This window comes from Nipponia nippon, unplaced genomic scaffold, assembly GCF_047370975.1.
Source record: "Nipponia nippon isolate SJK-2023a ecotype South Korea unplaced genomic scaffold, ASM4737097v1 scaffold_9, whole genome shotgun sequence".
Lineage (NCBI taxonomy): Eukaryota > Metazoa > Chordata > Aves > Pelecaniformes > Threskiornithidae > Nipponia > Nipponia nippon.
The window spans coordinates 4,384,400-4,409,119 of record NW_028262413.1 but is presented as its reverse complement, the minus strand read 5'-3'; the positions used below and the strand labels follow the sequence as shown (position 1 = coordinate 4,409,119).

General features: G+C 44.4%; 1 long non-coding RNA gene across 1 annotated transcript; it reads right to left on the bottom strand.

Moving 5' to 3' along the window:
- Positions 1 to 308: 308 nt before the first annotated feature.
- LOC148050064 (uncharacterized) lies at positions 309 to 24,289 on the bottom strand. Its single transcript, XR_015701631.1, has 3 exons — positions 24,214 to 24,289; positions 14,722 to 15,139; positions 309 to 1,030 (listed from the first exon to the last, which is right to left on the bottom strand). It is a non-coding gene; the product is annotated as an uncharacterized LOC148050064 (long non-coding RNA).
- Between the last annotated feature and the right edge of the window lie 431 nt (positions 24,290 to 24,720).

Here is a 24,720-nt window from a genome sequence, read left to right as displayed (position 1 = left end):
GACATTTTTTGTTGATGTTCCTTATTTGAAAACCTCTTCAGAGTACTTTTCTACTGTATGGCTCAGAATTTCGACTTTTGCTTCCTATTCTGATTAGAAACCATTTTTTCTACTCTTAAAGCTTTCTGCTGGGCTAAAGAAGTCTCTTTGCTGAACGTTCCCTGCTCTCGGTGCCATTCTTTCCTCATGAAGTGCTCTACAGTACATAGTTGACATTTTTTTATCTGAATAACAGTCAATTAAATACTGCTCATTTTAAAAAAATATGGAAACTTTTATTGTTTTCAGCCTTAGGGGTGAGGGTAGAGGGAGAAATAAGGAAAAAGCTCTGAAGATGCAACAACAGATTTTGGCAATAGCATTCTCGTGGCATTTTTTGCAAAGCAGCCTTAGTGTTTTCAAGCTATCTTTGTGTGTCCACCAAGTGAAGCAGCGGGTGACACCAAGTTACGAAATCAACTCTTACTTCCTCCACAGGAGCAAACCCACTTCCTAAACGATAGTTTTTGCCTTTACAGAATCTGCAGATCTGGGGTCACACAGATGAACGAGGAAAACCAGCCTGACACGAGCAAGAGCTGGAAATTAATTTGCCACATTTATTAAGTACAGAGTAGTTTACACACCTCAAGTGTCCAGAATGAACTCCCATTGCCTTTTCCAGACAACTCAGCTTCCAGCAAAGTGTCTTTTTCAGAGTGCTTTGTTCCTCAATTTACCAAAAAGGAAGCAACGGGTGCAAGGGCAGCTGTTGATCTAGTAAATGCACAGGCTCCTATTGGGCAAGTCGCTTTTCCTGAAGTTGTTTATGCTGAGAGCTGACTTTGAGAAGTTGAGGTCAGCAAGGGAATATAGTTTATGGTTTGGCCTCAGAGTTGCTGTGTAATTTGTCTTCCAAGTAGTGGTGTTCAGAGCAAACTATCTTCACAGTCACAGCCTTTTTCCTCACCTCAGTAGTAAATCTTGGCTTGTTCTTGAACAGGTGAAGATCTCAGATGATTACTTACTACTTGAGCCCATAGGGTGATATCTAAGAACAAAGGCAGCAGGTAAGACCCACTACAAATTTCTTCTCATTTTGAAGAATTCCTTAATTCTAGCAGCTTCTCTAAAGCTGCTCTAAAGGTGGATTCCACTAAGATTGATGGGACTGATGAAACAAAACTGTTAATCAGTGGTTTTAATTTTTCAGTGGTACCTCATAAAAATTAACCCCTAGGCCTTTGATACTACATTATAACTATCTAGTTCCAATGGTAACACAAGGAGAACATCACTAATTTCTTAAGTTCAGTTGTGAAGTCCCAGGCAAATAAAACAGTGGTACAGCTAATAACGGTACAAGAAAGACGCTGTTACAACACATCAGTTTTCAGTGTCCTGACTACAGCAATGATAAAATGCTAAAAAAGCAATAAGAACAACCATAATCATGCCCCCATTTCCCCATTATTTCCCAATTAAAAAAAAAAAAAAGAATGTAACCCAAATAAAGCAAAACATTTATAACAAATAAGTTTCCAAAAGTCTCTGAAACATGTTAATGGCTGTTCAGCCGCTGCAACATCTTTCCTATTTCATTGCTCCCATATATCAAGGGAAAGAGTGGTTAAAAGGAACAATGTCCTCATGGTTATAAAACACAGGACCGAGCCAGAAAGTCAACAGCTCTGTTCATGCTTCCAGTGCAACTTCTACATAGTACTTTCTCTTTGTTTTGATTTTTTTTCTTTTAAACAAAAATAGTCATACCAAACAAACTACCCAGAATGGAAGAGAAACAGTTCAAAAGGTGGTTTTAAATCAGTTTTTCATCTCAGCTGGACAGCATCACAGAAATTCACAGTACTACTTGCAGCAACAAGGCTAGGTGAGCGCAGACTGCCTTGTGTGCTCCCAGGCACATCAGGATGGCAAGGAATATTGAGTTTGCTGGTGATGAGCTTTTGTCTCGATAGGATCAGGGCTGAAACATTTGCCACCTTCCTTCTAATGTAAGGTAGTTGCTCAAGCTTTGGGCACACAAAAACACCACCTCTGTTAAGCTTTGTGTAAACAAGTGTCTTGGCAGGAGTTCACATTTCTGGATTACCTCTACACATGAATATGACTTCATTTCCTTAAAAGCAAAAAAGCAGCTGGATGGGGGTTGGAGCTTGTTTGGTGATTACCTTTTTCCCTTCTCACCCCCAAAAAGTTGGATATAAACAGAAAAATCATTCAGACACACAGACAAAATAATAGCTTGGAGGGGCAAACTTTTCCAAAAGGAAATGGAGATTCATCACCAAAGAAAGGTGTGGTGCTGTTGTGGGACAGGGTGGTGCATTACGATGCTCTTCATTATCTGAACTCAGCAAGTATTACTGTCCTGCGCCCCAGGAATCCTGCATCACCCAGATGGGCAAGGGAGGGCAGACCCACCATAGAGGCCACGGGTATCATTCCTCCTTTCCCCCCAAGGCAGGCACTTCTGTACCCAAAAACCTTTCCCAGCAGTGGTGCCAGGTGCTACTCTGGAGTCGGGTGTCTCCCCATTCTCCAACACCCCTTGCCACAGACAGCCTGGCCTGGTTTCTGAAAACAGGATCTGGTCCTCAAGCAAGGCTTGTTCCAAAGCCCCATGAAATAATGGATGACTTTCAATTATTTTGGGCCATACCTACTACAGAAGGCCAACTAGAAATGAAATCCTGAAGACATAGAAGAGTCCTGCATCTAGCAGGAGTGAAAGGGTGAAAAAGGTGATCTAGAGTTTTTGGCAGAGGGACTGACTCCTTCCTCACTCTGATTTTTACAGCTGTTGCTGTTAGATGCTCCTAGGAGGGTATCAACTTGGTAGGTTCACAGAGCAACAAAAAATTTTCCCAGTCATGAAAAAACAACTGCTGCTATTGTAGGATGATGGTGAAATCAAAGCCCTCCAACTCCTAAAAGTCAAGAGTAAAATCCACAGACCACTTGTAAATCAAGGAGGCAAACCCAAGGGGCAACCACTTAAAACAGATGGACCAGATCCGCAGTGTGACTTGGATACCACCATGTCAATTTATACCATGTGAGGGATTCATCCTGCATATTTTAAAGCAGCAAACTTTGACTAGATTAGGCTGGCCTTAATCACAAAAATCTTCTCTTTAGGGAATGACTGTCACCCAAAAGAGAATTAACAGAGCACAGTCACTGTTAGCAGGAGAATGGAGCCCAAATGCTTTTCTGGCCGGCCCCTGTGGAAGGGTCGTGAGGTCAGAAGCAACAAAGAAGTCTCCTTGCTAGCTCTACCGGCACTCCAGCAGGACTCCAGTGGGTTGCAGAGCTACTTTTCCTCCAGACAGGAGTGCATATGCTCCTTCAAAATACATACTTGGCAGATGGAAGAAAACTTGGACAGGAAGGAAGAGAGATTCAGAGAATTGAAGCTCGGACTAGGCACTCTCTTTGCACACTCAGCCAGCAACCTGGAACTAACTTATCTGCTAGGAAAATGTAATTGCTCTCATCAGCAATCCTCATTATACACTTCAACTGCCCCAAACTACTACATAATTGCATATTCCTTCCTTCCTTTCACGTACCAAGTAGCTAGCAGGCGTGTACCCACCCAACTTTCCCCATGTGAAATGAACAGTATGATTCCCCAAACAGCAATCACTCCCTTTCCACCAAGTCTTGTCTCCAGGATTCTCAGGTGTACATAATATACACCCTCAATGGTGACATAAGCCTTTCCACCCTCCTCCATTAAAAACCACGTAGGATCCAGCAATGTGGTTTGAGAGAGACAAGGCAAACGTGCAAGACAAATAGAGACATCTTGCCAACTGCGGAGCAGTCTGGATCAAGACATGAGATTCATCCAAGGCACAACTTTGTTGCCTTCATCTGGATTATGCAAAGAATAGATTTGGCCTGGAGCACAAATTGATCCATCTGGATACAAGCTGATAGCAGTAATTAAAGCTGGTGTGAACTACTGCAACTGCTGGCATATCTCTCTCTCTCTCCTTGGTTCTTTGCTGCCCAGCAGTCTAGTCCAATTCATCACTGTATTAAATAATGAAGCTTCAATTCTTAGCAATACTTTATCCTGCCCAAAATATCACGTTCCGACCCTGTGGCAAACCTGGAAACAGTCTCTAGAAATAGGCAATAAAAATGCGGGACAGATTCCTACACGTGAAAACCAATCACAGGGGACATGACAGAGCTATACAGACTGGAGAGCGGCATAGGGAAAGCTGGCAATGCCATGTACCCATGGGGGAAGCAAGAGCAATCAAAGTCTTTACTCATACCGCAAGCATTTAGCTACAGTCAAAAATAAAATTATCTTCCTCTTCTCCAAAACCATGAGTTAGACACATGGACAATAATTCAGAAACAAGCAATAGATGTTGGAAAAAGTTAGAAAGGGTCCTAAGTTTGGGTACTTTAGACCCTATGAATAAGAACTTGATTTAGAAAGAAAATTCAACCTTTAGCCTGGTTGTTCTATTATCATCTACAGGATTAATTGGGTCTGTCTCAAAAAATATGTGCTTTGGAGAAGGGATGCTGGTCTTCTTGTCACTAGCCTGTCTTGTTTAGGACTTACTGTGCTACACCCCCATGCTTCATTGGTTGGATGTAGAGGGAAGATGGGTCCAGAAGTTCAATAAAATGAAATCTGCAGTTAGACCATCTGAAAATTCAGGCATATTCTGACGTGGGGACCAACTGAAGCACACTTTAACCCAAGTCCTCAGTTAAGCAAAGATGCCTACTGACTTTTATGGAATTTGAATCAACCTTTTACATGGCTGGCTGAACTAGATTTCCCTCTCATTCAGTAGTACTCTACCCTCCATCACATTGTATGGTTACATTTCAGCTCTGAGAACTGTTTATCACACTCCTTAAGCAGCTTTCAAAACGTTCCAGATTTTGGCAATTAGAGGTCCTTCCTATAATGAGGCCTGGAATTTATTCCACTTTTTCTTGTGAAAACCCTAAACCAGTTCTTCTGGTATCTTAAAAGGTGGAAGACCTCCTTGCTTCTTCTCATGAGATGCACAGGGTTATTTCAGCCAGCCACAACAGGAGAAAATTAAAGAAAATTGCTTCAAGAGCCACAGTACCTATAAAAATGCTGCTTATTAACTTATAACTTTAGTCTTCATTCTAGTTTTAGGCAAAACTGAATCTGCCTCTTGCAAGCACTGGCCTGCCTGAAAACCAGATCCAGTTCAAGGATCCCCAAACTGTACCATTTCCAGGAAGGGTGTGTGTGGGGGGGAAACAACCAAACAAACCAACCAACCCAAACACCAGCAGGAGAATTTTAAAACATGAACATTTGTAAAAGAAAGAGGAAATGGGTGAGGCAAACCTACTGACTGGAAGATAAAAAAAACAGGTCATGCATTGGCTTGGTTGTCACATTTGACATGCACTGTAACCAAGGGGAATCGTTAAGTTCAAGTTGGAACAAATTTCCTCCAGAACACCTCCCTCTGGGAGAGAGATGAGCTGCCACCTGCTCAGCCCCTACAACGATGCTGCCTCTCAGAGCAGCTGGCATGCTGAGGCCTGGCACGCTCCTCGCACACGTGGAGATAGTAGGGCACATCAGAAGTGAAGCACTCTTGCATAAGGGACATCCAGGAAGACCTCACCACAAGGCCCTTGGTGCTTTTGCCTTCCTCAGCCCACAGAGCCAGCAGTCACTGTCAGACCAAGGAGACCATCCACTGCACATAGGCCAAGCAGGAGCCCCAGGGCCTTTCGTTTGTGTAAGCCCTCCAGGAATTCCCAGGAGCTACGTAACGGGTGGCCTGGCCATGCATTTGTGGTCTCCTGATGGGTTCAGTTGGGTAGGCAGCACCTCTGGCCACAAGCACTTCTAAGGAAAGGCTCCAAGTTATCAACTGGCTCAAATTGTGTTTACTGAGGAAGAGGGTCCTTTGCTCTCTCCTCATTATCATTTTTCAGACAGGCTTCATGCCTGCCTGAAACCTCCTTAGTCCCTGGAGAACAGCTCATTTGGGTCAGTCAACTTAGTAGTTTGCATCAACAGTCTGGGACATTGGCATCAAGCTGTCCATTAGCATTACGTCCACATGATACTTGGATAGCACTGACACGAAGTGACTTATGGCAGGTTTCAGAGGAAGAGGATGTTTCTGAACACTTCAACTTCTGTTTCCAAAACATTTTTAAAGTAGTAAAGGTCCCTGGAAAATTCTGTTTATGCTGGTTTTGTATAAATACATCACGATACTACTCTCTAGCAAGGGCAGAGGCCAAGGATCCTACTATCATTAGGAAGGCGCACCTACTCCGTTTTATTAATATTGATCAAGTACACATCAAGGTCTTCAAAACATCTTCTGTAACTTAGGACCAGAGTTCATGAGGAACCCATCATCTCTTTATGACTAAGTAAGGAAGATACTTTGAAGCGACACTTAGAGATCCATTCTAGCAGGACTCAACAGTTCTGTGCTCGTCATCCTGGGATTCCTTTCTCTGCTTAACATAAACAAGAGCATGCAGAGGACATCTATCCAACTCATGTTGTGCACGCACTGCAGGAGTAAAACATAGGTGTCTGAATAGCTTAGCTTCTGCTCTAGTAGAGCTACATCACCTGATGTGGTTAATTTGGTTTGCAATTTCTTTTGGGGGAGTGCTCAGAGGTCCCAAGGCCTTATACTTTACCAGTGTTGTACCTGCTAACAGCTGAAATTCAGCTTTCCTGGCACCTTTCAATACACGTAAGCCACCAAACCCTTCTTTTTTCCACTGCCTGCTGACCACTATAGAACCTGGAAGGCCATGCATGGTTCTCTGCACACGTGGGCACGCGTGTGCGCGCACACGTCTGTGTGACCAATGCCCTCTAGAGGGAATCAATGCCCCAGCAAGACAGTTGCTCTGAAGCCAAGGGTGCCAGAACTGGGTACTGCTGGCCACAGCTGCTGAGAGTGGTCTCATCACTGATGTTCTCAGCTGAAAGCCTACTGAGAAAGGTATTCCATGAAAAAAAATTTAAAAGTGGGTTGGGGTTTAAAAAAAAAAAAAAATCTAGGAAGTGCCATTCTCGGGCAATTACTAAGGGCCCCCTTGGAGGATATTTGATAGAGCTGACTGCATGGTGTATGAGTTTCATCCCCAAACACTATGCCGAATACTGGGGCCAGGGAGGCAGAAAAGATGAATCAGAAGCTAATCCTCACTTGATGAGGCCTTTGCAACAAAGGGCTGGTTTAAGAGCGCCAACTCCCTTAAGGTCCTTTCCTACCAGCAGAACATCTTTAAAGAAGCTGGTCCACCACTCAGGATGTGCCAGAATTTGTGGGAACGTGTATCAGCTGGGCAGAGAGATGGGAAACACTGAGTGAAACTTAAGTGAACTCATTTCCTCTACCAATGGACCCTTTCAGCCAGGTCAGAGCAGGCACACTTGTAGAAAAGAGAGAAATGCCTTTGGTGTTGCTATCCTTCTCTGCCAACCCAATGCATGCATACAACAAACCTCTCTCCAGGTATTTCTGAGCACTAGTTAAAGCCTTTATCTGATTTGGCCTGTCTGAAAGCGTCTGCACAGGGAACTTTCTCTCCAAATGCAACCTTGATCTGACTTTTCTATATATGACTTTGATCTATAGACCCTGACATGAACACAGCTTTCATCAGGGAGCTGTCATTTTGGAAGAAGAACCCAATGGAATGAGTATATTTTTACCTCAAACACTTTGTAAAGCTGTTACATACAGTACAGTCTATTCTCTTCCATTGCATATGTATAAATAGTCTCCTCCTCATCTAGAGGTCAGTTGAGCTTGTACCTCAGTGGCTGCTCCAAACTCGGCAGCTCACTCCATGTGTCTGCTTGTGCCCATCAACTGCTCTAGGTACATGAGTTTCTGCTGGCACACATGCTTTAAATCCTGACACCGCAGATCCATCAACAAGCCTCCAAGATTCCGTTATAACCTAAAAAGCAGGTGCTTGCCTGAAAATCCCACCTGTAAAACCTCATATGCCAGAGACTGTGAAAGCATCCCGAGTTAGGCCTGCCGCAAAAACCCCAGTTAGGGGGACCACAGTCAGAGCATTAACTGGCTTCTGTTCCTATTTCAGCCAGTAATTTTGTGGCCAAGAGCATATTACAGGATGTGGGAAAGCAGAATTCATCCCTGGGCTTTCCAGTTTAGGGCCAGGGCTTGATTCCAGCTTTCCAGTGTCTGTGCGTATACTTGGCATAGTACAGCCTAGGTCCCACTGCAAACCCAGCCCTTCTGGTACCATCCGACGGAAAACACTGAAGTATCTTCCTTGACTTTCTGGTCTATTCTATTTATGGCTGCCAACACAGGATCCCTTTTATTTAGCGCACACTTTACTAGCTCCTAAAGACCAGTATCCCTGTTGAGGTGGAATCTAGAGTCCTGCAAGTTGAGAGAGATTCAAGAGTCTAATGCACTCAAAAGATCTTTATTTTATCAGCTAAGACAAAAGGCTGGTGAACATCTCACTCACCCCAGCTTTTTGCTGAGATTGAGGAAAGCTGTACCACGGAGATGGTCCAAGGGTGATGCTAGCTTAGAAATGGAGAAGTGCAGTATTTTTCTGCTCTCCAATGCTTCGTGCAGTCTGGCTTTAAATGCCTCGAGCATTGAAGCTCCTTGAGTTCAGACAGACCAACAAGCCAGCAATTCGGAAACACTTTGCCAAAAGCCAGCTTACATATTGCCATATTGCTTTTGCCTCATTTTTATCATCTTGCTGCTCTTGTTCAAATTGTTTATCCCTCAAGGATTATTTTTTTTTAATACTTTGTTTTTTCTCCTCAGAGTGGGACTTGGTTTCCCAATGACTACTGGACCCTAGCTTAGCATTTGGGAAACTTAACAGAAAAGTCACCCAATAATATTTTACAGTTATCAGTAAAACTTCTAATGCTTAATTTTAGTCATTCTTCCCCCCCCAAATAAAAAGGGCAAGAAATGATTTTTCCAAACCTCTGGCCAAGTCTGCTGGCCAGTTTTAGTCATACGTGATCCCAAAATCATAATAGTTCCAGGAAAAGAGAAAACAGGAAAAGAAATACACTTTATGGGATCTTCAGTTGGTTAAGTCCACATCTATTTCTGCTTGATATCCAAAGCCAATTTGAGCTCCCTGACCACCATCATTCTCCATTTATTAGACTTGTTTACGTAATTTCTAAAAATGGAGAGGAACTATGTTTTTGTTACCTTAGAACATGAGTTTTTCTTAAAGACTGGGATGTTAAGGAAAGAAGCCACGAGGGGAAAAGGCAGGAAAAAGTTAGGAACATTTCCTTCAGCCAGCTTCTAAAACACACTGTGCATTTCCTCTCCACATGAACTGGAGAACAGGTTTCCAAAACTGTTCTTTCTCACACGCTTTCATCTTGTGGCTGGTTTCAGAGACAAGTATTCACAGCTGCATGAAACAAAGTGAGAATCTGCTATTTGCAATTATTCTCCTCTTAATCTATAAGAATCTGGAGTGCTTACATATGGCTCCTTTTGTCCTTCCAGTCCCATTCCTGTCACCAGCCTGGCTTTGTGCCGGGCTGCCCACGTCTCGCCCGCAGGACCTCCCCCCCCAGATACAAAGCCGGCAGGCAACCACGTCCCTACCATTCACTCTTGCAGAGGGGTCCTGAAGAGTTTGTAGTTACAGCTGAAGAGAGCAGGATGACTTGGCTATCTCAGTCAGCTACATGGACACTATTAGCATCTCAGAGTCTACAGCACTAAGATCCACTGGTACCAAAATTGCTTCCCTTTCCCAGTCCTCTATTTGCTGGACACAACAAACTACCTGCAATTATGTTTGGTTCTGCTTAGATTTAAAGCAAACATTTCACACGTGCTACCCAGGTACTCTGTATTTAGGAATGTTTCGTTCCTGAGGATTTTTAAGAGATTTGAAAACGTAACTAAGCTCCATCATTCCTGAAGCTGGTAAGTGTTGGAACATCTTTTTTCAAGATATGCAAGCTGAGGTTCATCAACTGGTTCAAGATTATGACCCCTTGCTGATGCAGAACAGGCCCTTGCCATTGCACCAAGAGAAGGCAAGGCACTAAACAGTGTTCACAAGAGTATCTGAATTTGGCCCTGAACGAGTGCCAAACACCCAAGACCTGAACAGAAATGGACTAATCTCAAGGAAAACTCAGCTATGCTTCCCATAATAAACATGAACTCACAGGTTCTCCAGCAGGTCAGATCAGGTGTCCGTATAATGGTAACAGGTGGCACTAAGACGAATTACCTTGCTCTTTAAACACACATCTCCCAGTAAGAAACTATGCCACCTTACGCAACACTATGAACAGAATTAACATCCCAGCGGTGTGTTCTGAATGCGGTACTTACAGACGGGAGGGGTAAAAATCCACCACTAACACTAGGCAAAATTCCCATGCCTCATTTGCCCCACAGATCACTTTTCTGTACAGCACCAGCTCTTTATACTACTCCCACCCACCCAGGAGTCCTGAAGGCTGTGTGATGGGAGCACAGAGCTGGACTGGGTGAAACAGCCTGACTTACTCTACCATACAATAGCTGCTGCTTCTCATCTGGGCAATTTATCCTATCTTCCGCCTAAAGCACATCCAGGACCCTGCAAGCGCACGCATGCAAGAGAATAAAGGTATCTGTCATGAAATCTGCAGGCACAGCATTTACCAGGTGGGACGTGAACAATCGCCAGACAACACTAGAGACCTTTATTTGTCTTCTGGAGAAGTACCTTCTGAGTGCCAGCAGAATGGCACGTAGTTGATCTAAGTTTGCCAGGTCAGTTTTTAGCACAAGCTGCTCCCATTTGCCTCCTTCTCCCCTCTTCAGCGCGTCCTCCCTTCTTGGCACGCAGCAGCCTTGGGAGGAAAGTTACTGTGCCCGGAAAGGGCTTGGCACCGCACTAATGTGCATTGACAGTGTGTTTTCTTCCCTGGCGCCCAGCCACGCAACAAATCCCCTTTCTAAGTCACTCCCAGTGAGAAAACCAACACCGGTGTTCTGCTCTGTTGAAATGGTAAGGCCGAGAGAGCAAACATAAAAGGACCTGCCTATCAGAAGGGGCCGGGGATGAGCCGATGTCTGGAAGCATTGGAGGCAAGGGGAGGGAATTCCTATATATGCAGTGTAACACTGATAAGGGGGAAGGAAAAAAAAAAAAAAAAAAAAGAGTAAAGGATGCTGGAAAAATATGACTTGACAGAGCAGATGATACACACTTCCATCAGCGACTTATACCAAAAGTCAAGCCTCACAGGCCAGAGTCTCACTTTCTACTTTTCCTCTTATTATTTTTATTGCCATAACATTTCTCTCGGACATCGGGGCCAGTTTTGCTCTGCTCTGTACAAATGTGGCAGATGCCATCTTGGCAAGTACCAGGGTTGAAAGAGGGACCAGCAGAGGAATGAAAGCAGTATTCTCTGCAGCTTGAGGTGGAAAGCCAGGCCAGGCAGCTGGGAGCTATAACAGACCAATATCCTCTGCAGATAGGGCACAGATGTGGACATGTAACCACAGGCCAGTGCGTTACGCAAACACAGCATGTGGACAAACCGTGCCTTCAATGCTTACAGCCTAAACAGGCAACAGAGGCAGAGGAAGAATGGGACAAGCAAAAGATTGCTAGCTAAGATGAGAAACAAGTCTCTAGTTCTCTTGAGAGCGAGATCAGGGCATGGAAGTTAATCTAGATCTCGATTACCAGAGGAGAGTCATTCACAAAACCGCACTTCTAACAGAGTCTTTGCATGTATATGCAGGATCCAGAAAGAGAGAGGAACCTGAGGTGACATTTTCTCAGTAACCTAGCTTTCCCTCGGGCTGCTTGGCCAGAGTGATTGAAGTTATTACTTACTTTCCACTGAAATGAAACAGGTGGAGGGGAATAAGTCAGCTTGGCTAAAGGTAACCTGTCTTCTGCCTTGGGAAAAAGAGCAGAACAAGTGTCAGCGGGGCTCCATTCAAGCACTCCAATGACTAAGTCCTCTCGGAAACCTTTAGGCACAGCCTCTAATACACGTCTCTGAAGGCAGAAACATGGCAGTGCACACGAGTCATAGGTCACTGCGCAAAGCCACCTCACTTTGAGCCAGATATTAATAACAGGAGCATCTCGGGCATGTTTGGGACCATTTATGGAACCACCAGCTGGCAATTCCTTCCCAACCTTTCCTCATAGCAAAGGCATAAAAAGCAAATATATAGCCACATAACTGATTACACTTACTGCATACTTGAAAGCAATCCTATGCTCCAGGCTGTTAAAAGCTAGGTTGAAGAGCAGATTTCTGTTTTCAAAGCCCTCTCTGACCAGGTAGCAATTAGATGCTACAAACTTGGCTATGTCAAGACAAGCCATTTGTCTCAGCCCCTCCTCCAACTCCTATAGCCCCCAAAGTTGCTTCTTGTAGCCCATTGCTCTTTCTCTAGAGATGCCTCGTTTCCCCCTCACCCTACTCCAACAACTCACGAGCCTCCTCTTCTGCATATCACCAATATTTGACCAGTGTTGGAAGTGTCCGCAGTAGCACACTGACATTTTTCTAAGAGGATGGACAGAGGCACTGATGCCATCAAGACATGCTACAGCGGGAAGAACAGCTGCCTGAGGAATCATCACAACCTCCTACAGCACTTGTACCATCAAGTAGTTGCTTGATAAACAGGTAATCATTGAGATGCTTGAAACCACGGCTGTACTAAAACCTGATAGAGTCTGGATGCATTCCTATTTCTTCCCTTTCAGATACTCTAAATCAAGAGGTGCCTTACTTAAGACTTAAAGTACACTCTGAAACTTTGAACAGATGTAGCCATCCAAAGTTATTGCATTAGAGATGGAGGAAAAACTGCTAGCACATTATAACCTTGCAAGGAGAAGAGGCAGATGAACTAACCTACTTCCATAACTGCACAGCGTTGCATGCTATACACCAAACAACACACAAGCCACACACCAAGCTCTATACGATCTCCTATACAATAGGTCAGGATGCACACGGGATTAAGTATAACTTGGTGGTTTTAGGCAGATCCAGTCCATACAATTCTGAGCAGCAGCAATCAGTGGGATAAGTAAAAACATGAGTGGACATTGAATGACTTCGAACACCCAGGAATAGCAGAGGAGACCAAACCTTTATCATGTGGCAGCCACCATGGAATAGGATGTATAAATAAAACTAAGTGACAATGGAGGTTGCACACAAGGCATAAACTCAATAGAGCTCAACATCTCCCAAGATCTTGTCTCATGCTGGGCACTGGTGACATGACCACAGTATCACTAGTAGCTGTCCCCAGAGCCATCAGCCTCATCCCGTCCCCCGACACTATTTCAATGACAAGAGCATCTCCCCTTGTGCGCATTCACGCTCATGTTTAAATGCATCTGCACAGCACAAGCATGCAGCACCGCTCACACAAGCCCTCACCACCAGTTTAACGGTTGCACCCACAGAATTTCTTTTGGAAGGAGAATGAAGCAGAAAGAGTCAGCACTTGCCAAATCAGGATTAACTAAAACTACTCAGTCTATATAAAAAGCATGAGAGGAAAGCATACTTCTGATGCATAGCATGAGGCTTCATAGCACTTCAAATTACAGTAAGAGCCTTCTGTACCCAAGCTAGATAAAGGAGTGATCAGTTGCTCCTAGAAGCAGAGTTGGGGTGCAGAAAAATGAAGTTGGAGTGCAGAAAAATGAAGTTGGAGTTATCTCCAAATCTTATGAGGACCCTCACTGGAGCTCTTCACTGTGTGGATATTTTCTTGGCTTCCCTTCCTTCCCCCAGCACACACAGACCAGCTTAGACTACCCTGTATGATTCCTCTGGGACAAAGCCTGTCGTTTTTCCAAAACATGGCTTCAGACTTAAAGAGATGTATATATGCACATGTATATCTCTACATAAATGCCTATAAGCGTGTGCACACATACACGTGCGCGCATACACAGACACAATGCCCAGGACCGGTCCTGAGCCAACGCAGAACCACCACTAGAGTCAGGTCAGTGCTTCTGCGAAGCCCAAAGCACAGACTGGGGCACAGCTGTAGCTGAGATGAATCAGCACAAGTACAATTTTTTTTTTTCACCACCTGAGGATCTAACACCAAGTGCCTCTTTGTGCTCGTTTAAAGCAAACTGAAAAGACAAGTTACAGCTCCTAAGAAAAAAGTACATGCTTGTTTAAAGACATAGCGGGCACCTCCTCATGCTAGCAGCAGTACCAGGTGCTGGAGTGATATCACTACCCTTGAACTTATCCTTGCATGAGTCATCTCTGAGACTGTTGAAGCTGACAGGTTGTTTAAAATCACTGCCCATGGATTACATTCAAAGGGAGCTTTAAAATATTTTCTAATTATTTTTGCTTCCACTCCACTGAACATTGTTAATCAAGAGCTATTTCCAAAACACGCTGTATTGTAGCAGTGCTGTACTCCACAGGAGACGCACCAATTGGGTTGGACACCTTCCAGCTCAAACTGTCAGATGACCAAGCTGCTCTCATTCTTAGAATAAGGTGCTCTTTATGTGCAGGGAATTTATATTTTCTCTTTATTTATGCAAAAGCCAAAGGGGAATGCATGGCTGTGGGGAATTGAAGCTGCCTAGCTTGGTTTTGCATTTTGATGTCCCTTCACTACCAGCGATATAGGCAAGACTTACTTTTCTTCGTTTGTTCCTTATTTCGTTTCCCAGGGTGTAATTTCTCCATGCTGCGCATGAAGACCTGGCCCGTACTCTGCCCACCGGCGCGTGACGCCACGCAGCGCTCGGCCCCTTCCTGCCGCTGCAGCCGGAGCAAATTGGAAGCAATTTTGCAGCTCCAAAGCCTTGGGATCCAGCTTTAAAGTCTTGCATTGATTGTTGGGCTTGGCTAGCACTGTGTGATATACAGCAGTTTCTGTTTGCAGATATTTCACACTTCTTGTTTTCCTCTACTTTGCATTCTTTTTTTCTCAGTGTTCTCATTCTTTGCATTCTCAGTATGGGTGAAAACACAAATACAAAGCAGAACAAACTTCAGTGCTTCAAACAGAATTGTCTGAAAGTATCCCAGCAAGTGCAAAAATCAGAACAGGTTCTAAAGAAAAAAAAAACAAAACAATTTCAAATTCGCCTAAGAAGTGACACTTTTCTCTTTGGAAGGTTTCTGAGCTTCAGAATCCTTTTCATGACCTCCCTAATTGGTAAAACACATTATCCATGTTTCACGGTTTTCAAGTTTCATCCTAAAAAATGTTGGGAAATGTTTTGAAAAAAAGCTTTACCATACATTACTAGTTTACATTAGAATTGTTATCAATGTATAGAGACTGTATATAAAGAAGTAGATCAAAAGTACTCATTAAAATATTTTCAGTAAAAATGGCACAAGTTTAGTTTACTCCAAGATGTACTAAAAATTCATCAGTTTTAAAATAGTTTATTTTCTAAGCCTGCAAACTGCTTTTACCAAAATAAAGTCTCTAAAATTAACCTCAGAAGCTTTGAAAATTTATATTAACAATTTCAAAAGCCCTAAGTTTCCTTTTTTTTAAAAAAAAAAAAAAAAGGCAGTAATACTTCTGTTAATTAACTAACCTATCAAGCAGCAGCTCTGAATCTGACTAAAATAAGTCCAAGACACTAAGTGCATGCTTAGACCTGGATTCTTCCAGAGCTCAGTTTTCCCTCCATAGTCGTGCCTATTTTCCTGATCACCAAAGTAGGTACAGAGATCTGCAGTTCACCAAAAAAAATCCGTATCTTGATCCTGAAGATCATGAACTGTTCCAATCTGGACTATTTGTTCAGTCTCACAGCTATTTTTATTGATTTAAAGAGTATTTTCACACTGCCTCTCCTCCCAGGCATGTTTAAACAAGCAGCAGTAAGCAGTGCCAGAACGCAATAGAAACATGGTCTATAGACAAGTAAACAAAATACTCCATGGCTTTAGCTACCCACACCACGAAGGGATTTTGAGCAAGTCACTTCGAATTATGTTTCGGTCTCTGGACACAAAGCAGAGTTGGTTTAGAGTTCTTCGGCTGTGTTTTGGGTTGTGGTTTTTTTTTTTATGGTTTTGTTTTTTAAGCCATTGGCTGGCCCCCATTCCCCAAAGATGTGGTCTATTCATTCTGTTCCAGCTTAAGACTCAAACTGGACTTGATTTCAGCAAGAACTGCATCGTATGTAACATGGTTATAATCTAGCCTGAAAACACAGGGAGTCATTTCTACCACACATGGCTTGTGTGCCCTGTGACTGCAGGCTAGACCAGCAAGCCATCTGAACACCCAGTCTAGACAGACTGGTTTTGATAGGCCTTAGTTAACCACACCACTGGTCCGAGAGCTGTGTCGCAGCAGAGGAAGCGTGACTCGCAGCCCTAGGGATGGCGATCAGTCCAGTCACACACGTGTAGTCAGGTTAAAAGAGAAAACTCGGAAAGAAAAACAGCAGCTTTCCCTGAGAGCCAAGGTTAGGCTTCGCCATAAATCTGTTGGCAGTGGCACGGAGTGACACAGTACCTCCTCCCATGCGGAGCCGGGGCCAGCCTGCAGGAAGCGGCCGCCTCCGTGGCAGGACCGGGCAGCTGGCTCCCACTGCCATGTTTATCCATCCCTGGGACGCTCCAGCAGTAAATTTCCCATTGTGCGACAGTGCAGGCAGGAGGGAGGAGAGCAACCCACACGTGGCTTTAGCAGAGATCACAGCTTTGTCAGCAAGAGCTGAAAATACCAGCTAGCTGGCACTGCTTCGGAGCTACGGCACTGCCTCCCTGCTTTGCCCTTTCCTCCACAAGCACCTTTCCAGAGCCATGTATTAGCAGAAGGGGGTCCACCATATCCATCTATAAACTCTTCCTGGAAGACTAGCGCATCTTGACCTGGGATCAGCTATGTCGCCCAACACCAGCATTTCTCTTTGCTTTTCTTTGGTTTTAAAATGATCCCTTCAAAATTTCTTTTCTTAAAAATGGATTCCGAGTCTTGAAATGACTCTGTCAGAGTCCACTGCATCACCAGCACCCCAGAGAGCACGGAGTACACGCAGGCCACAGTGTGTTACCTGCAAGGAACACGACTGCAGCTTTCTCAGGGATAGCCTGCAAGCCACCTCTTGCAGTTCAGTTCTTATAACCCAGCACGAGAGCTGACAGGAGACTTCATTTCACTACCCACCAGCGCAGCTGATGAACTAGCTCTACTCTATCATAACCGTGATTCTGGGCTCCCCAAGGCCGAAGGTCTCAGCTGCTGCTGAAGCCGCTCTAGAACAGCTAGATTGCAATCTCAGCTCCGCCGTGGAACACGCTGGCAAGGAAGCAGATGAAACCACTTCAATTTGTATCTAGTTCTCCAGCACGACTATTGGCAACACCACGACAGGCTGCTGTAGACATGTCCCTACTGCTTCTGCCAAAATTTTTGCTAGCAGGCACTGCCTGTATTTCATGTTGAAGAAAACAAGCCTGCTCGAAACCTGAAGGACTTTTCCCCCCTCACCCCTTTCATTCTTTTCTCTGTGGTCCCTTCTCCCTCCTGCAGGAATGTTTACTGTTTTGACATCAATTTGCATCAAGAGCCAGGAGGCATCTGACAGCCTTTTGTGAGCGACGGACTGCTCATCCTTCTCATCTGGTCCCTGTTTTGTGAAGCACAACTCTCTTCACTTGAAGCAGACCACAAATTCAGCATTTAGAGCCTAAGCACCACATTAGATGGGAACATTAGGATCTTCTGCTGTGTAAGATTTTGGCATCTCCTCACTTTTATGGTTAAGAACTGTTGACATCATAAAATAAAACCTAGAGCTGAGATTCAAGATGTTTATTATGCTGAGGAATAGAACTGCACGGTGTGGGAAGTTTCTGATACAAATAATTATGACCATCATTTTGAGCCATGGCCACACTGTGTTCCCTATTTCCAATTTGGGCTCGGGTAGATTGCGTTACATGACATCACGCCCATCAAAACCCACTGCACCGTGCGCAGCAGTGATACCGAGAGGACTCACATTAAGTGTACTGGATTCAGAGTCCACAGAGCTGACATGATAGAGGAAAAGGGGATACAGCACCCTGACAGAACAGCTGAGTTGCCGGGCAATCATTAAAGGAGGACAGAGATGACTGGAAAATAAAAAGTCACTGAGGGACAGCATTTCAGTGGGCTTCACCTGCACCACCCCAAGTTCTTTTGGCATTTTTCAAGCAGCACCAAAACATATTCAAATTATTTAAAAAGGTATTACTACTTCTAATAGTTTCTTTATGGCCAAAGCCAACAACATATTTACCTCCTTCCTAAGGTGTTTGCAGTTCATCACTGCACTGACGCTTTTCAGATGAACTGGCTTTTTATTGTGGAGCTATTTAGGGCCCGCAGTATTTTGTTGAGTAACAGCTGCTGCACACAGAGGTTTATTACTGTAGGACTGCTCATAAGTATAAGTAGGTTATATTTTTGAAGGGAGGTAAAAATATTATTAGAGCTTGGAAGTTCAAAATAAGCCACGTTAAGGGCGGTTTGAATATGAGCACCAGGTATTTACTTTTAGGGCCCACAGTTATTCCAGCTAACAGACAGAAAAACGAAGTATCTGGAGCCTAACTAACCTTCAGCGTGTCTCTAAATGAAAGCAATAGGCAGGGACAAAAGGCCAAATTTGAGGCCTTTTGTAAATAGTCCCATTTAAGCCCTCCTACAAAGTCTTGCCCCCATCTGCCTAAAAGTACAAAACTCACTCCGGTTTAATGGTGTCACTCACAGTAGCAGAGTTGCGTGGTGTTCAAGTTTCAATTCTTGCAAAGACTTTTACTGACGTTTGTGTGTTCCACTTCCACCTGAAGGTGACCACAGCTAGGCAAATAGCTAAGTTTTCAGTTCAGTGCAAAGCCAAAAACTCCAGGAAATGCAGTTTGCATTGACTCAAAAGATTTTATTAATAAAAAAAAATTGTTTAACGACTTTTTAAAGCCAAAAATATCTCTGACTCCTCCAAAAGTTCTCTCTTCAGGTTATTTAACCATACTGAAAGCTTGTTGGATTTTTTTGGGGGGGTGAGGGGAATAAGTAGCAGGAAGGAGGGGCTGTTTGTTCTTTGTTCTAAATTTAGGCCAAAAATGTCAAGATGTTTCGGCATTTCTGTGATATTTTGATCTGAAAACACTGAAGCAGAACATTCAGACTTCAAGTAACGGTTCTTTTCAACAGAAACAATTTGTAAACAATCGGAAAACTTCAGAGACAGGGAATGGAAGAGTTGGACAGAGACTTTCCTATTCCCTGAAAGACTGCCACCCCCCCACCCCCACAAAAAGCTTTGCATTTAAGCATGTGAATATGCGTATGTTACACCTTTACAAGTCTGAAGCCTAAGGACTTGTAGAATCAAGCTATATATGAATTCAATCCAGTTTATTATTATTATTGACATCCGAGCATCTCAGTACAGGCATTCCCAGATAATCATGGCATCCATGGTGTCATTTGAGATGTCTGTGAAAAAATAAGTCCCATCCTGATGCAAGACAAAGCAGTATGGCTTCTCCTCATGAGTTTCATGCAAATAAAAGCAGGAAACAAACGTTTTTCACATGTCAACCATTTGAAAGCATCTATTCGCATTGTAAAAGTGGTGCCATTCTGCAGGCAACAAACGCCCCCAGGTTTTTGCCATCCATCATCTTTTCGCTTGTAATATTACAGTTGATGACCAAATCAGCAACTTCCTAACCTCACAACTCCACAGTTCTCTTATGGTAGAAACCCCTGGATCAAAGGTCCCAACAGACCATACACACCATCTGCTACATCTGGTTAACAGAACATTTAAAGTTTAATTAGCGGTGCATACTGCATTATCCCACTTGCTCACAAGTCCCGGTAACCCCATGTGCAAATTAAGCATGCAGTTGCTCTAAACGTGCATCGCCCTGCTCTCTGCAGAGAAAGGAGTGTTTCACAAAGCTAAGGACATGGGGGAAATGGATGAGTTGTGGAGCCTACTGGGAGTCCTTCTCCCACCTTTACCACCACCCATCTCTAACAGACTGACCTGAGCATACCTCTGTTTTACAACTACAACCAAAGCTCACCACTCCCCTGCTCCTCAAAATAAGAGTAAGTGACCCCACCTGTGTCTGAGGACCTAAGCGTTTCACTTATTTTGCTCCAGGTATTTTACTTATTTCACTCCCCAGGAAGCAGATACAGAAGACATCAGCCAAGCCACCTGCCTACATCTCACAGTCCAGCAAACAAGACACTCTCCAGAGGCACAAGAGCAGCAACACAGGAGCCTGACCACTTCTTTCTACAGAAATAACTGCAGCAAAGGAAGCAACTCTGACCTTCTGCCACACCATCCTGCCAGCACACCTGAACTTTTGCCTTCAAGGTTTCCCTCATCCCTGGCCACGCTGCTGAGGCTGCCAATAAGGGCGACAATTAGTGTCAGCTATGATGGGAGGATCTGCGGTGCTGACATATGACCCCACGGAAACTGGACTGTGCCCAACATTTCTATTTCTACAGGCCATTAAACAGCTGTCAAAGAGCGTTGACCTATAATTCCTCCCATCCCATCCCATGCAAATTCCAAGTTGGTGACAAAATGCAAAAGGCTCTAGGTACCCACAGTCACCCAGGTGCCTAGGATGAGGAACCGTCTAATCCACAGCACTGCCTGTTTAATGGCTGAAAGGATTTTACAGCCAAAGTTAAGCATACCTCTCCAGTTTCCAGCCAGCCACAGCCTCAAGGGCAGGCAGTCTTCTCTCCTGCTTTATACTATGAGGAAGGACTTGGTTGTTCTTCGGGAAAGATGTCAAAGATCCAGCTGCTACCACCTACCAAAACAGATCAATCACCTTTGATTCTGGCAGAAATCTCCCCTATCAATGGCATGTTTACATGGCTTGCCATCCCTTGAGTATCAGCCTGGCCCAGAAAATTCTTTCAGGCTGGGCAGTACTGTCATTTTAATGTTGATATTCATAAATAAAAAGAAAAAATCTGCGGTCATTTGGCAGTGATAAAATGCCTTTTAAATCACAGGTTTCAGCAGCAATTTTTTCCCCAGCAAAATTCAAGTAGACACTGTAGGACTGAAGGTACAGCACCTTAAGTAACAAGCTCTCTTCATCTCCCACAAATACTTTTTTTCATTTATTTGTTTACACCCAGTCTTCTTTCCTCTGCCCATTTCCACATCTTTTCTTCCTCCCCCTCCTTCCATTCCCACCCTTCACTATACATACATATGATATGTACGTATTAAGGAGGATCATGGTATCATCCAACATGCAGATGAAGCAAGACCTGCTCTCAGAGCACACACCGAGACCGAAATTTGCACAAAAAATTCACCTTACAATCTCTCCCTTTAAACCACTACTAATTCCACCCTATTCCCTTTACTCCTCATCTCCCCACCTCTGCTACACGTAATGGGCATTCCCCACGTGGGTGGCTACAGCAGTGGCTGGGACAGAGCCCCTCACTGAGCTCGGAGATGAAAGCCTGCTATGCAGTTTTTATTTATGCCCTGTAAAATGCAGCGCGCGGCATTACATATGAGAGACCCTGTAAACAAGCTGAGGGCCAGTTGCTTTATACAGCATGGAAAGTTTCTGTTTCTTGGAACAGACAGGTCAGCTTGGAAGGAAGTCAACCCTCAAGGTCTTTCTCCCTCTTTGGGGCTCATCTGAAACACCAGCTAACCCAGAGAGCACTGCCCAGGAGTTAGCAAAGCCAAACAAACAAACGGATCAGTGTAAGGCAGAGCCTCAGCTGCGGCGATGTTTCCATTTCTTGACTGGCCAGGCACTCAGAGATGGGGTCACGTCATCAGACCGCTAGTATTTCCTCAACTGAGAGGGTCAGCAGTCTGGAGATTTCTGCTAATGAGATGCACAGCTGGGACTGGCAAGCAGCAGTTGTCCCAGGGTTAATATATGCCTGCGTGCCTCTCCTGATAGACTTGGGAAACCAAGGAGAGAAAGCCTGAGAATGGTTCCAGGATTAGATCAGATGGCCCCAAGCCAGCTTCCCAGCGCCGGGTGCCCAGCGGACACGAGGAGAGGCTCAGATGCGAGTTTCGCACCGACGGGCAGGTCCAGCACCAGCGAGGGTGAAGAGGAAGGTTCATTTGCACCTCTGCTCCCCTTTCCACCTCGCCTCTTGCACTACCTGAGCCTACTCTTTCTGCTTTGTTTCCCCTCCTACACCCAGCAGCGCTCTGACTTCCCCCCGCCCCCCAGCTCCCCATACCTAGTTCAGTTCCAAGCTGTCACTCAAAAGGATGACACTTCTGAAAAATGTCCAGATGCTTCAGCTATTTCTATTCTGCCTGGCATAAGGTGAATATCCAAGTCAGCTGGCTGTGCTCTGTCAGGTCTTCTACAGCCAGCGCCCTGGCCCTCAGAAACACCCACCTAATTTTGGAAACACCAGTCCCAACTTCGGTGCTCTTGATGAGAAGCAGAAAAACACACTCAGCTTAATCCCAGCAGCAGAAAAGGATCCAGAGAAAGGAAGATGCCTGAATAGGAAAAAAAATACTAGCTCCTGCTCACTTACAAACTTTTAATGCAGTTGTTATGGGAGGAAGAGAGAAGCCTCTTGCCAAACACATTGTCTTGGCATAATTGTTCCCCTCTCTCCTCCCTCCGCCAAGCTAACCTCCCTCTGAATCAAGCCATAAGGAAGGAATGGAGCCAGACAGGACTTCTACGCATCTTGGCTCAGCATACTGCAAGTGTAAGCTGTCAGGCAGTACTGTAGCAGCAGAAATGTCTTCCTGAATAGTATGGGAATATTAATAAGCAAGAGATGAACGCTAACATCTGTCACAAAGAATCCTTCAGAACCACAAAAAGAATAAGAAAGAAAGAAGAAAAACTAATCTGCTGTTCAGGGCAGTGCTCCCTCATTTCAGAAGGAACAAAGTTACCCCAGGCCAAAGCTTCAGCATCACAGTGGTCATTTGAAGTGACTAGGAAGGCTGAGACTTGCAAAATTGGTTTAACTCTGCTCCCAGTGACACCAAGAGTGAGATATAGATAGATTTCAGTGGAAATGGAAATAAACCAACCAGAAGCACTTTTGAAATTCTCACTTTTGTATTCCAAGCCCAAAAGCAATAAAAAAAAACCCCACCAACCCCCAAACCCAGCTCATCTCATTTCCATGCCACAGGATTAGCTCTACCTTTGTCACAGAATCGCAGAATGGTTTGGGTGGGAAGGGAGCTTAAAGATCATCTGGTTCCAGCCCCCCTGCCATGGGCAGGGACACCTTCCACTAGACCAGGTTGCTCAAAGCCCCGTCCAACCTGGCCTTGGAAACTCCCAGGGATGAGGCATCCACAACTTCTGTGGGCAACCTGTTCCAGTGCCTCACCACCCTCGTAGTGAAGCATTTCTTCCTTAGATCTAATCTAAATCTACCCTCTTTCAGTTTAAAGCCATTACCCCTTGTCCTATCACTGCATGCCCTTGTAAAAAGCCCCTCTCCAGCTTTCTTGTAGGCCCCCTTCAGGTACTGGAAGGCTGCTATGAGGTCTCCCCTTAGAGCTTGGCAATCCTGGAGGCTCGGCGCACTCCCAAGCAGCCTGTCCCAGGACTTCACCACCTTGAAATCCCCTCAAAACCTCTCCTCCAGCAACACAAACCCATTCCTTCTTGTCCACTTTGCCACAGGACGCAGTTTGTTCCCTCTCTTTTTGCAGGGATTTCAGTAGGAGGTTTTTTTTTAGTATCTGAAGGCTGTAAAGGCTGTGATCAGTTATCACTAAAACAATTATGTGCAGCAATACTACGGTCTCACATTAATATCCCCTAGAAAGCAACAAAATACAAACAAGCAATGAGTTGAAACCTGAACATCAGACCACAATGCCTTTGATGCTCACAGATAAGAAAGCTGCTGTAAAGCACAATAATAAGAAACAATTTTTAGAGGCCCTCGCCATGACCATCAACACCACCCCGGTTTCTAGGCAATTAGTCTCTTTTACTTACTAGCGACATATAGTCAGCTACCAGGCTCTGCTCAGACTGAGACATCTTTCTCTTATAAGACATAGCTTCTAGTTGCCTCTTTTCTAATAAAAAATAATAATGATAAAAAAAAAGCATAGCAAATTCTCAATATCACTCACCCTTCACAACACAGCCACCTCTCATTGTTCCATGGTGCGTCTGCCTTCAAGCCAAGTCTACAAATGAAAAATTCACAGCCTGGACAGGAGAAACAGAAGCTTCCCTGGGCAGGGCCTTGTAGAGCTGCACCTCATCAGGTTAACGAGGCTGCCAAGGTGCCGCTCTCCTGGGCTGATTAGGTGTGCTCTGTAGTGTGGACTGCAGAGGTGGATTTCAGCCTACCTCTTCAGCCCCAACTAACCAATCTGTGGGGCTTTGTGGTTTACAAAAAATAGGCTGAAACCTATTTCCAGTTTAGTTGTGGATCTTCTGGTGGAAAAGCATTGTGTATTTCTAACCCTTGAAACCCTGGCTTTAACTCTGAATCAGCGGTGAACCTTAACTCAGATCTGAATCGTGGTTCTTTGTATTTTCCTAATTAGTAGTATCACCTGTGTTTTATTGGCATGTCAAACAGATGTCGTCTGCCATTGGAAGTGCCTCCTGCTTTGTAGTTTCATCAAAGT